We start from the raw sequence: 13371 nt of genomic DNA on the forward strand, positions 1-13371 counted from the left end.
GTTGAGCTACGGTATATACTGTCTCAGAATAGAATGTGGAATCAACGGTTATCGATTGCTCTGGTGTGTTAAAACGGACGGTGATAGCCTTTTAGGATTAGAAAAGCTGTTGGGCCATTAACATGTTGGACTATTGATGGATTGGATAACTCTTTTGGGTTTCAAGATTTTTATATTATGAACTTTTCATAGGATAGGCCTTTCCATTAGCAATTTTGGGGCTTAATTTGACATTGTTGCGGTTGAAAAGAAATGGATCCGGAAAATTATATTCAACAAGTTTCAATAAACTATAGTTCGTGATGTTCTTTAAGTGTAACAAGTGTGTAATCACACAAATAGAGATGTTTATGTGTCGGGTCGAATTAAGATTAGGTTTCAAAATATCTTTTAAGTTCAAGCTCGTTTTCGAGTTGAATCGTCCAAAAAAAATTATTTTACCATTTAAAAATTAATAAAATATTAAGAATATTTTTTTTAGTTTGTTATTTTATATACTTTTATAATTAATTTTTAATTTAAAAATGCTTTTTTATTTTTAAATTGATTTCGAGTCAAGTCAGCCCGGTCCAAAATGTAAAAAGTCCTTATCCAAGCCTAACCTAAGTCGGGCGAGTTATGTAGTCCTTGGATAAGTCTAACCATAAGTATCAAACTATTATAAACGGACTATTTGAGTAACCATCAAACAAGAACTAATACAATCCAATTTAAACCTAACAAACTGGGACTACCTAAACTAAAACTCTCATACATGATGGAACTTAGAGACATATGCATATAATTTTCAAGTAAGTCAAATCCTCATTGGCAATTCAAGAGTTTTTAATGTTTGATATTCTAGTGAAAATATTATATCAAAAATAAAATAAAAATAAAAATCTAAAATCACATCATATTATAATAAGATGAGTACTTAATACATTAGCAATGTAACTTTTTAACTTCATAAATAAAATTATAAATTTATCATGCATTTCATTTCTTACATGCATATATATATATTACTATACATTATATATACTTGCCATCATTCTAATCTTAATTATGTAATTTTTAAATTTCACTCCACTTAATATATTGTCTTCATAATAATATAACAAAAACTAACTTAACTAATAAGTTAACCGAAGAAATTTGCCAATAAATTTATTTAAAATTTATAAAGATATATAATTTTAAAAATAATTATATTTTTCAATTAAAGAAACTACTCCTTACAGAATTTTTAAAATAGAACCATCATGAGTTTTGTTCCAATTTTTTCTAGTTACTTTTATCTATTATGCTTCGTAGTAATTTGATCTTTAGCTTTAATTGTTGAAATATATATTCATACTTATATTATATTTGTAAGTATATTCTATTTATAATAGTAAAAATTTTAAAAATAAGGTAAAAACATTTCAAGTCCCTCTCAAATCTGATTCTGTGTAAATTAGTTCATTTTAAAAAATTGAAACAAGTTAACTATTATTATATGAAAGTGAGCAACTAAAGATAATTAATCATAAAATTAATACTTTCAGTTGTACATAATTTTGATAGATATAATAACAAATTAAACCTTCTATATTTATATATTCAATTAATTTAATCATGATTGTAAACAAAAAATTCTAAAACATGCATAAATTAAAAAAAAAAGTTAAAATTTCAAAAAGACTGTTTAAAAAACTTTAGCTTCAAATACATATATAAAAATAGAGAAAATATATTAATATTAAAGGCTAAATTGTTATTATACTAATCAAGTTATGTAAAATTGATAAAAAAATATTAATACTAAGATTGATTGACTTTAGATACTCACTTTTAAAATTAACAGCATTTGAATTATTTTAATTTAAAAAAATACTCGATATCAAATTTGAGATGAATAGGTGGCTTTACCTAAAAAGAATCACATAGGTCTAACTGTCTTCAGACATTGATGGACAAAAGCCAATACTCATTGGGCTTGGCGTGAAACATGGGCAGCATCCGATTGAGCCATGACCCATGAGAGATTGAAAGCTACTGCCAATCTTTTTATTGCAATTTCTCCTTTTATCTCGTGCAAACAATTCCTATGATAACAGTGACAAGGGAAACCGAGAACACACATAAGATGGTGAACACTTTAATCATTAGATTAATATATAAAGTTTTATTTAAGTTATATTTTTATTCTCATTTTGATACTTTAATTTTTTATTAATTACAAGTAGTATTCAAATTACTTTTTTTTTCTTCAAGTTAGCACTTCCATTAGTTAAACTATTAAATTTATTTTAGAAAAAAAAGGTTCAACCCACGTATTGGTACTTAAACTATAATTTTTTTTTACTATGTTACTTAAACATTTTTTTTGTCATAAGTGGTACCAAAATTATCTCTTTTTTTTTTCTCAAATTGGTACCTTTATAGTTTAATAGTTAGTTAAATAGTTAAATCTATTAAAAATATATAACAAATTAAAATTTAACACGTAAAAAGTCAAATATTATTTTCTCTTACATATATATAATTTTTTTATTTTTTTTATTTCTTCAAAACCAAAACGGTCAGGTCATCAGTTCTTGATTTGATCTATTCGAATGCCTTGATCAAATAAATTATTAAAAATTAATAAAATAAATTTATTTTTAAATAGAAAAAATCAATTTAATTGATCCATATCGGTTCAACCCCTAACTCCGAACCAATACTTGATCGATTCTCGGTCTAATTAGTCTTACTAATCGATTCGGTCCGGTTATGTAACCACTAGTTTTGGTTGATGAAATAATATTCTTGATCCTGTCAAGTTAAGCAAGCATACTATAAAGTTCGAAAACAACAAAAATAGATTCTTTTATAACTTATTTACTATGTGATTTTTAGTTATTTTATTCAAATTTTATAAAAAAATTAATTATGTTAACAACCCTTGTACTTTTTAATTTTCTTAAATTTAACCTCTTTATTTTTCTTGACCATCGACTTATATAATTAAAAGGGAAAAAAAAGTTTAAAGTCAATTTGACAACATTATTAATGGATTTTCATTGAATTTAAACTAATGATGTTTTAATATTCAATTAACTATTGAAAATTAATATTTAATTTATAACACATAAAATAAATAATGCTATCAAATATCAATTAGCCTTTTAACTTTTAAATTAGTAATAATGAGTTTTTCTTTTCTGTTTTTGAAAATTGGATGTCCATCCAATTCGAAATCTTTCAATCCGATTAAGGATAAAAAAAATTGAAAAAAAAAAGCTTCAAAAAAATTGAAAAAAAAAAGAACAATAAAAAAATGTAAAAAGAAACATTTTTAAATCTTAAAAGAGAATTATCTCGTCAGTCACCCTAAGAATAGATCATTCTATTTTTTCTTTTTGTTATTTTAGTCATCATTATGCAAACTAATTACTCCTCCCTTTTCTCCCTAATGGAATGCTAACTGGGCATTCCCCCTCTTTAGGTTAGAAATCTTTATCACATGCATATGTGTGTAAAAACAACGAATTTAAAACACATATATGCGTTTAAAATTAATATAAAATAAATAATGAAATATATAGTTTGAAATTAATTAATCATAATAATACATATAGCTATATATTACAATATAAATACATCAGATTAACAGTACTACATGCATTACAATTATTTATCATGACGTTGACATCAATTGTGAGTTAGTATCAAGTAAACTTGCGACACCAACTCAATTTAACAATATTATTAATATATACAATTGACAGAGATAATAAATTGTGCATATTAAAATAAAAAATGTATAAAATATATCAAAATGAAGCTTTGGTTGAGTGGTTAATTTAAAATTTCATTAATTTAATTAGGTTGGGTTCACATCTCACCACTTCTCACTAAAATACCCTTGAATAGTATAACTTATTTTAACTATGAAAGGACATTTTTATAATTTCCCTAACCGAGTTGGTGACCTAATTGAGGGTGACACAAACTCAGTAAAATACTTAATAAATAGCATAAATAATATATATTTTATTTTATTTTTTAATCTTCAACAATAAACCTTAAAATAAAATTTCCTTCCTCTCATGCAACCACAACCATTGCTTCGCCGTTGGCGCCACCTCTGACCCAAAGAATGACATTGATCCACTCTTCATTTTTAAAGTACTAAACACAGATGTGTGCTCGGATTTTCCAAAAAGCTTTGAGAATACCCTAAAAGTGAGCCTTGAGCTTTCAATTATTTTTTCTTCGATCTCTGACACCGAAAATTCAAATGGTCTCCATTCAAGAATAGTGCTTCCTCACAGTCTCCTTTGCAACTCTATCATTTGGATTTACGAAGGGATGATCAAAACTCTTTTTTGTTTTCTTCTCTTCTGCTTTCAATTTTAATGTTATAGTTGTCTAGGATGCTTGGTATTACATATATGAGTATTAAGTGAAAATAACAACATGGTTTTACATATGTGACCATATGTTTGCCTAATAAGATTTTAGAAATAATATAATTTAATGACCATTGTTTGACCATGATTGGAATTTTAAAATTTGAAAAAGTATAAGAACTAAAAAGGTTAAAATATTCTAAAAAAAAAGAGGGTTAAAATATGCTCTAAGTCCCTATATTCGACCACTTGAAATTCAATTCATTTACTTTTTAAATTTCAAAATTTAAGTCTAATTATTAATATAGTTAAATTTTCTTGTTTAACTTGCTAGTATTATCTTGAAATTAAAAAAAAAAAACTCACTTGACAACCATGCAAAAAAAAAACACAATTATGATTTCAAATTTAACAACAACACTTTAACAAAATTAACAATTAAACTTACATTTTTTAATTTAAAAAGTAAAACAATTACATTTAAAAAAAAGTAAGACACTAAAGTAAATATCAAATATAGAAAAAATACAAAAATTAAGTATATTTTAATATATTAAAAATGATAAAATTAGAATTTGTGACTAAATTCTCAATGTAAACGAAAAAAAATCACGTGGCTTTGACTTTCTCGCTATATTTTCATAAAGTAGTATTCTTAATTTCTTTCCTTCTCTTTCTCCCTACTCTTTGGAGTTATTTGATATTTTTTTATAATTTGGGCTAATTTCTTATTTCACCACATTCATTGTCTGATTAAAATAAAATTAACTATTCAAAAAAACAAATTTTTTTGCGTAATATTTTAGCTATTCAATTTTTGTCTAATGTTACTTTTTTTCCTTTTTTTTCTCAATGAAAAGGCAAAAAATGGAAGGAATAAAATAAAATAAGCGGTTCGTGATGAGAGCAAGCATATATATAATCTGAAACATAATAATGACTAATTTGGATGAATCAAACACTGGGAAAAAAAAATGGTAGACAGAACCGCTTTTCTGCTTCTTAATTGCGCGATTAGGTAAGTGGTATCATCGGTCATAATGTTTTATCCTGCACCTCTTTCTCAACCGGATCATTTGTTCAAATTAGGTTAACTCTCAATTAATTCAACATTAGTCCTAAATTTTTTTTTACACTCTGCCACCAACCCCTAACATTGTTTTTCTTAATTTCTTATGATTTTTGTTAAAAATTTATAACGTTTAGGTTTAAATCAAAATCAATATTTTAGTGCCACCACCACCACAGGATGTCAATGTCTATATAGAAAACATGAAAGATTGTGTCGCATATACAGATCGCCTTAGTTGACTTGGAATTGGATCAGTTGGTGACAAAAAGAAGAAGAAAAAAAGCACATGGAAGTAAATAAGTCAATTAGGGTAATGATAATGGCTCGGAAACTACGTCGTAAAAGTGGGTTTTACTAGTTTGAATGGAAGCGAATATACCAAAGAATAAACTTGCCCACTCAATAACCCCCCTCTCAAGTGTCCCCTATGATCTTTCCAGCTTCTTCCTGAGAAACTAGAGTTGGGAGTACTGATTGGGACGCTAGTCAAGCACTACATTAATGCCAAATGATAGCCTTAAAGTTAAAATGCCACCACTAACAAAATCCTTAGCCTTATTTGACTTGACAAACATATCCTGCCCCTGCATACTGATTTTCGCACTTTTTTGCTTCCTTCAGAACCTGGATTCATCTAGCATTATTGCTTCGCCTTGCAAGGACTGACTTATATACGCCCACGGACTCTATCTCATTGTTAGTGAAAGTTTTTTTTTTTCAGGCACAACGTACGCTGCATGCAATCGAGATGTTTAAGTGCGGTTTTAGAGGTTAGATATGGTCTGAAAGTTTAGAACAAGTTTTATTACGTTCAAATTAGATCAGCTATACATAATCACTTGATTTTAAGTTAAGAGGACTAGTAAATAAAAATGATAATTTCGGAAATTGCCATAAATGGGCATGGAGCAGGTGCAGTTAGCGTATGGGGATACGTTTGTGTGTACTTATCTGTCATATTTTCGATTCCTTACACTTTAGAGATATGTTTATGATTAAAACAAGTAAATTTGAAAGCGATTCTCAATTCCCACCAAAGATGCTTGTTCAGCCACGTATGTTTTCATCACTTTTCAGCCACCTAAATGCAATCGATACATAATCAATGAGGCAATAGGTCTTCTAATTAACAGCATCATGATGCCTTGGTTTCATGCACAGGTGCCCGCTGGGATTGACGGGCCTTTGTTAAATTGACTCCTCAGAAAAGAAAAAAAAAAGTGCATTGTTGATGCTAAACCAGAGCTTTATTAGGAGTGGGGTTATTATTTAATGTGTAATTATCAAACATTAGGCTGTTATACTTTAAAATCTATTGCCAGCTGAGTTTTAGGTATTTGAAACCAAGGGCAGATTCCCCATTTGATTGCTTGATTTAGTCTTGTGTACTGTAGAATCTACCAGTATTGGATACATTCATATACGAGTATAGGATAAAAAATTAAATGTACATGCGTTCCAAATAACATAATTAATGAATATAGTCGGAACAAAACTATGACTCCATTGTAAATGGGAGTTTAGGGTTCTTGTTTTTGTTTCTCTCTCTTTTGAGTCTAGCTAAGGGGCATGTTCTATGCAAAAGCAAGCATACCACTTCAACTGCTGATCTAAAAGTTGATAAAGAAAGAGGGAAAAAATAATATTTTTTTCTGCAAGAGGATTGAAATTGTAGCATTTGAGCTGTTGAAATAATGGCCCTAGAAACTGGTGTAGAATTGCAATATTAAAAAAAATCTTCAGTCAGATATTCCCAGAACTGGAGCCCCATTTAAGCCCAATCAAATCCTGCCAACGCTGCCACGGAATATTCTCGTTGGTGGCTTTTATCTGAAATGATAGAAAGAAAAGAAATGGTGGTAGTGAAAGATATTGTGCTTAATTCTGGTTCATCAATTGTGGGAACCTATATATATTGCTTAACTAAATGCACTGCCTTTTACAATCCATTTATCGGTAGCAATCAAAAGCCTTCTACTTCTCGCCGCATATAGGTGAACAAGGCCATATCCTTTTGTCCTCTCTATTTTGATTGCATATACCTTGTTTAGATTCGAGTGTGAGTGTGTCCTATAAATAAATATATACATATATATATCTCACCCATAAATATATTCAGTTTTTAATTTTTTTTCCATGTATTTTAAAGTTTCTTAAGAAATATATTCTCTTTGAAATTATATCCGATAAAAAATGGGAATAACGTAGAGGAGAAAATAAAAGAAAATTCTTTTGCCTTGAAATATTAGTGGCTCATGTCAATGATATTATTTTGTGGGAAAACGAATCACTCTGATCGTTCAATAAGGGCGTAAACTTTTGACTGCCAGCGATTCTTGGCCTCTGATATTTCCACTGCTACCACCTCAATACTGGGTCTAACTTTTTCCCCCCACTGCTTTATATATAGTAATATTTTCTCAGTGGAAATGGAAAATATGATGATAAAAGTATAAAACGTATGGAGATTGAGAAATACCATGAGGAAAAATCCCTAACAAAAAAAAAAAAAGTAGTAAAGACTAGCCGGCCAGTGGCACGTGGCCTGCTATTGATCGTGAACTTGGACATTTCAAATTTTCAACCCTGTGGGTTCTCCACCATAACTAAAATATACAAGCAATTGACCAGTTGATAAATAATGCAAGAAAATTGAATATACCTTTTTTTTCTTTTTTATTGGAAGATTTCTTTTTATAAACTAAGAGGGTACTGTCTACTTATTTTAATTAATTACCGGTAAACCTATGATTATCTGTTTGAGCTACAAATCTGATTCAAATTAAATCAAAATTCTCATATATATTTTTCAATTCAATCCAACTGTGTCCAATTTAATTTTAATTCATATGAAATTTGTAACTAAAATTAATTATGAAAAATATAAGTATAAGTATAAATATACATATATATATTTATTTTTAAGTAATATTCTTAACGTGATATAATAGCAAATTCAAATGTCAATAACTATAATCTCTTTGTTCTGATATATTTATTTTAAAATAATAGTTCTAAAAACTGTTTTATAGTTAAGAAGCATCCAACGACATGTATCAAAGATGTTATGCATACCGGAATGCTCTTATAAAAATTTAATTTTCAAATGCTGATAAGTTCTCTAAATATTAGATGCAATTCCATTTACTTTAAAGCTGAAAGACAATATATTTTTTAAAAATAAAAATATAGAAAATAAAGAACATGCAAAAGTATAATACATTTGCTAATGGTAGGCGTATTTAAATTTGGTTAAATTGGTCAAAAGAAAGGTGCTCTTTTTTTTAGTTCAAAGAAGAAGAAGTGTTATATTTATAGTATTTTTTATTAGCTTGAAAGTATCTTTATCTCAAATGATAGTAATAATGGAAGTGATTTTATGTTAATATTTATCTTCATTGATCGTAAAACGAATATAAATGATATCTTCATTTTAAAAAATTATAATAAATAGTTTAATTTCAAAAAAGAAAGCAAGATGCTCTATTTTTTATTTTATTTTTCATATAATAAAAGTGCTCTATTTATTTTAATTTCACAGAAGAAAGGTGCTCTAATTTAGTGAGTTTGATCCAGCAATGAAAGCACAAAGCATTATTGCAGCACTGTTTTGAAAATTGTCAATCCATTAATGCTTTTCACAACATATTGGAAGCAATTAGAACTGCTTTTTCATAAATTTCGAAAAAAAAGAGCACTTTCACATATATAAATATAAACAAAATAAAGGTTATTAAATATATCAAAACTTTAAAGAGAAATATCATTGCATATTAATTATACTTAAACATAGTATATTATATTCATTAAAGTATTTTAAAGATAATATGTTTTGATAGTATTTTTCTTCAAGACAACTGATGTTTTAATACATGGATTGTCAGAGTTAACATAACTGGTTGTGCATGTAAACTTTTAAATTCCTAAAATGTCTCTATTATTTCAGTCCAATGTTATTCTTAATATATTTAATTATTGAAAATTTTACATCAACTTTCTTAATTTATTTAAAAACTTAACAGCATAAAATAAAATGAGATTGGGTTAAACAAATATAACGTACGTGTATAAAATTTTATTAAAGCTTATAAATTTAATTTTTTTTATCTCTACTTTCTTCCCACATGTGTACGCACATATATTATATGAAATATTATTTAATACATGGTTAATAAAAAAAAAAAGTCTAGGCTGTCTTTTTTATTGGCCATTGCATATAAGTCAACTTTAGCTAGTTTCCAGGCATCAAACAAATGTCAAAATCCCTTCACTCCTCTTTGACCTCATTACCCTCATTAGGAACTTGTAATAATATCGTTTGTTGACTTCTTTTGACCGCTGTGTTCACATTAATTCCGTGCGATACGTGGAACCAAATTGGCTCCGTTATGATCATCTGCTTCATTTCACTACCTGAGGCTCAGCTTTATTTTAGACTTTTGCTTTGTAAGTTTAATATATATATAAATAAATAAAATAAAGAGAAAATTAGAAATATGAAGAAAAAAGTTACATCATTTTATTTTTATTGGTGATGGATGGGTGGGGATGATGGAAAATTTAGAGAAGAAAATAATTTTCTTTTTATCTAATGGTACAGTTAAAATATATATATTATTTTGTCATCATCATTTCTAAGTTGAAAGAATGTCAAAATATGATGTTAGTCCATGTATTTTGACAAATTTCAAATTTTAGTCCCTATATTTAAATAAAAAAAGTTAAAAATTAACTTCTCTTACTTTTTTTATTAAAAAATCTCAATCTTATCATTAACATTGTTAGTATTCTTTGTCAAAATTTGTCAATTTAACATGTTGACTAGGTTGTCCTCTTATGACATTGTAGATAATTGACAAAAAAGATAAACATGTTGACAAATTTTGACAGAAATTACCAATAACGATAATAATTGGACTAAAAAATTAAAATTGAAAAAATAGAAAGATTAAATTTTTAACTTTTTAAGTACATGGACTAAATATCAAATTTTGAATAAGTACAAGGACTAATAACGATAACTTAATTCATCTTTCTCTTTCTGCCTCTTATCTTTTCATTTTGAAAATAATGGTGAAAATAGTTATCTTTCCAATTTCTTTCTTTAGCACTTCTCTCTATTTTTTGACATTAATAAAAACATTTTCTTTCCTCTTTTCCATCGGCCTTCTTCTCTCTCTCTCTTTTTTTTTTTTTTTCATTTTTCTGCTTTACCAAACAATGCCACAAATAAAAACATTTTCTTTTCTCTTTTCCATCCGCTGCCTTTCTTTTTCTCATTTTTCTATTTTACCAAACAATGCCACAATGTCATGTGTTCTATGGGCAACGTTATCTTCCAAAGCTTTATTTGCAGAACATGAATGACTACAGGTAACACGATATACGCACAACGAACCCAAAAAAAATATTTATATTTTTTTGTACAGAAAATATCGCAATTTAGAATAAAATGTCAGGGTATAAATATCCTTCACATTCTAAAAGTGATTATTTCAATGCGGAAATCGAAACAAGTATTCGTATTCAATAATTAATACGATTAAATGATGAAATCGGTGGATATGGCTGTCTTGGTTTGATTTTCAATTAGGGTGGACTTTGGTGGAATTAGAGCCTACCAGTTTGAGACAAAAAATAATATAAAAAGATAACCAATTGCTTTCGTTTAATTGAAATGTGCAGATTGTTTAGGTTTCGAATGATGTTTCCTGCTCCATCAAAGCACTATATATAAAGTCAAAAACATACCGCTGCAATAGGTAACCCATTCCTCGGATACGTCCAATTAATTTGTATGCGTTTTATTTTGGCGATATGTTTAGTCTTTAATGTTTATATTTTCTGTTAATTTAGTTTTTATTTTATATTTTTTAGTTAAATTTTTAAGGAAAATAATAAATTAAGTAATAATTTTTAACATTGTTGGTTTGGCAACTCGCATGGTAATCCATATGCATGTCATGCTAACATAATATCATTTGTCTTATATTTCATATCAATAAAAATTTAAAAATTATAAAAATCAAAAATCAAAATAAAATAAATTTAAAATTTAAAAAATAATAACATGAAGTACACGTGGACTATCATATAGGTTGTCGTGTTTAAAAAATTAACATTTAATTAGTATTCTCGTTAAAAAATTATTTTGACTCTTTTACAAAAATTCGATTAAATTTGACTCTTTTTAAAAAATTAAAGACCAAATTTAATTAAAAAAATCAAATCAACAAAAAAATATAAATATTAAAAGTTATGTCTTTTATTTTAGTTGGAGACTTTTGATTTGGTACTGTTTTTGGTGACATGGTTTTGGAAAACATCACCCCTCGTGCCCTGCTTTTGACAATTATTATTAAACAATTATTACCTAGTTAATTAAGATTAAGATGTTCAACAAACATGTGCATAAGTATATAATGGAGGACTTTAAAATATTATACACAATATAATTATACAATACTAGGTTATGGGACAAATATAAATATAAATAATAAATAAAGTTTTGGTTTAATTATAAAGTGTAAATATTAAAAATTATAAATGTGGGTATATTTTTTATATGAAATAATAAAAAAATAACCTCAAAATAATATTTTATTATTACAGTTAACATTCGATTGACTTATAACATCAACTCAATTAAGTGTTTAATATACCGAACAAAATAACATACATAAATCTTAAAACAACTTAATTTAAAAATACAAGAAGAAAATAATATTGCAAATACAACGTACATAAAACCTATAAAAATTATATAAATAATATAAGATATCTTAAACACAATAAAAATCCGACAAAATGATTGAATATGACATAGCTAAACAATTCACGAGGTCTAAATTCAATTATAGGAGATAAACTACTATTAACCATCAATATTGGTAACTACACGTTAAATAATAATGTTAAGCTTTCTTTTTTCTTTGGTTAATTAGTGTATATGATACATATGTACACCCACGTTAATTACAGGTTGAAGAAAAACATTGTGCAAAAATAAGAGCGTTTTGCAATACAAGAAAAATAAATTATTGTAGATTTTAAAAGGTGGCTAACCATTTAAGAAAGAACCAGATGATTTGATATTATAAAATAAAATAAAAACGTGAATATTGTGTATTATTTGATTTTTCATTTTTTTTCAAATGAAGTGGCAAGCCTTTTTAATAATAAATATTTTATATAAATTAAATGATCATATCTGAGTATTAAAAATAATAATACTCTTTAAATTGAGTAAGAATAAGCGAAGGCAAGAGTCAATGCTAAAAGAGGCGTTTCCATTAACTGAATTTCTTTTTTCTTAAATATCATCCAATTAATAAACTCTCTCCACAAAAAGAAAAGGTGAAATAGTTAACTTTGTAGAGAATAAATGTTTAATCAAAAGTAGAAAAGAGAAGGAAATAAAATATGTATTCTTTATACATATTTAAAAAAGTGTAACAAAGGCTAGAATCTTTCTCTACTTGGTGGCTGATGCAAAGCCAAAATTAAATAGACGGTCCAGATTAATTTCTGTCCTGCCCTTTGAAAGCAAGCCAGATTTGGGAACTGAGAAATTTCCATTAACCTCGACCCGTTAATTTGGACGTGTTTATCGTATTTTTATTATTTTATGTTAATATAAATAATACAAAAACTGTTAAATATATAAAAAATTTAAACACATAATGAATCTAGGGGCTTAAAATGGAATTTTTTTTATTTTGACTCTTTAAAATTTTTAAAATTTTAAATTAATAAAAATAAAATTACACTTTAACCTCTTAAAAATGATAAAATTTTGATTTAATTCTTTAAAATTTATATTTTTTACTATTGTAAAAATTATAATTTAATTTTAACCCCTAAAAATATTTTCTGACTTCACCCTGCTCATAATCATCATATTCAAACCAATAATCTTATTTATTAAACGAATTATAT

Source organism: Gossypium hirsutum, chromosome D05, assembly GCF_007990345.1.
Source record: "Gossypium hirsutum isolate 1008001.06 chromosome D05, Gossypium_hirsutum_v2.1, whole genome shotgun sequence".
In the NCBI taxonomy this organism is placed as follows: Eukaryota; Viridiplantae; Streptophyta; class Magnoliopsida; order Malvales; family Malvaceae; genus Gossypium; species Gossypium hirsutum.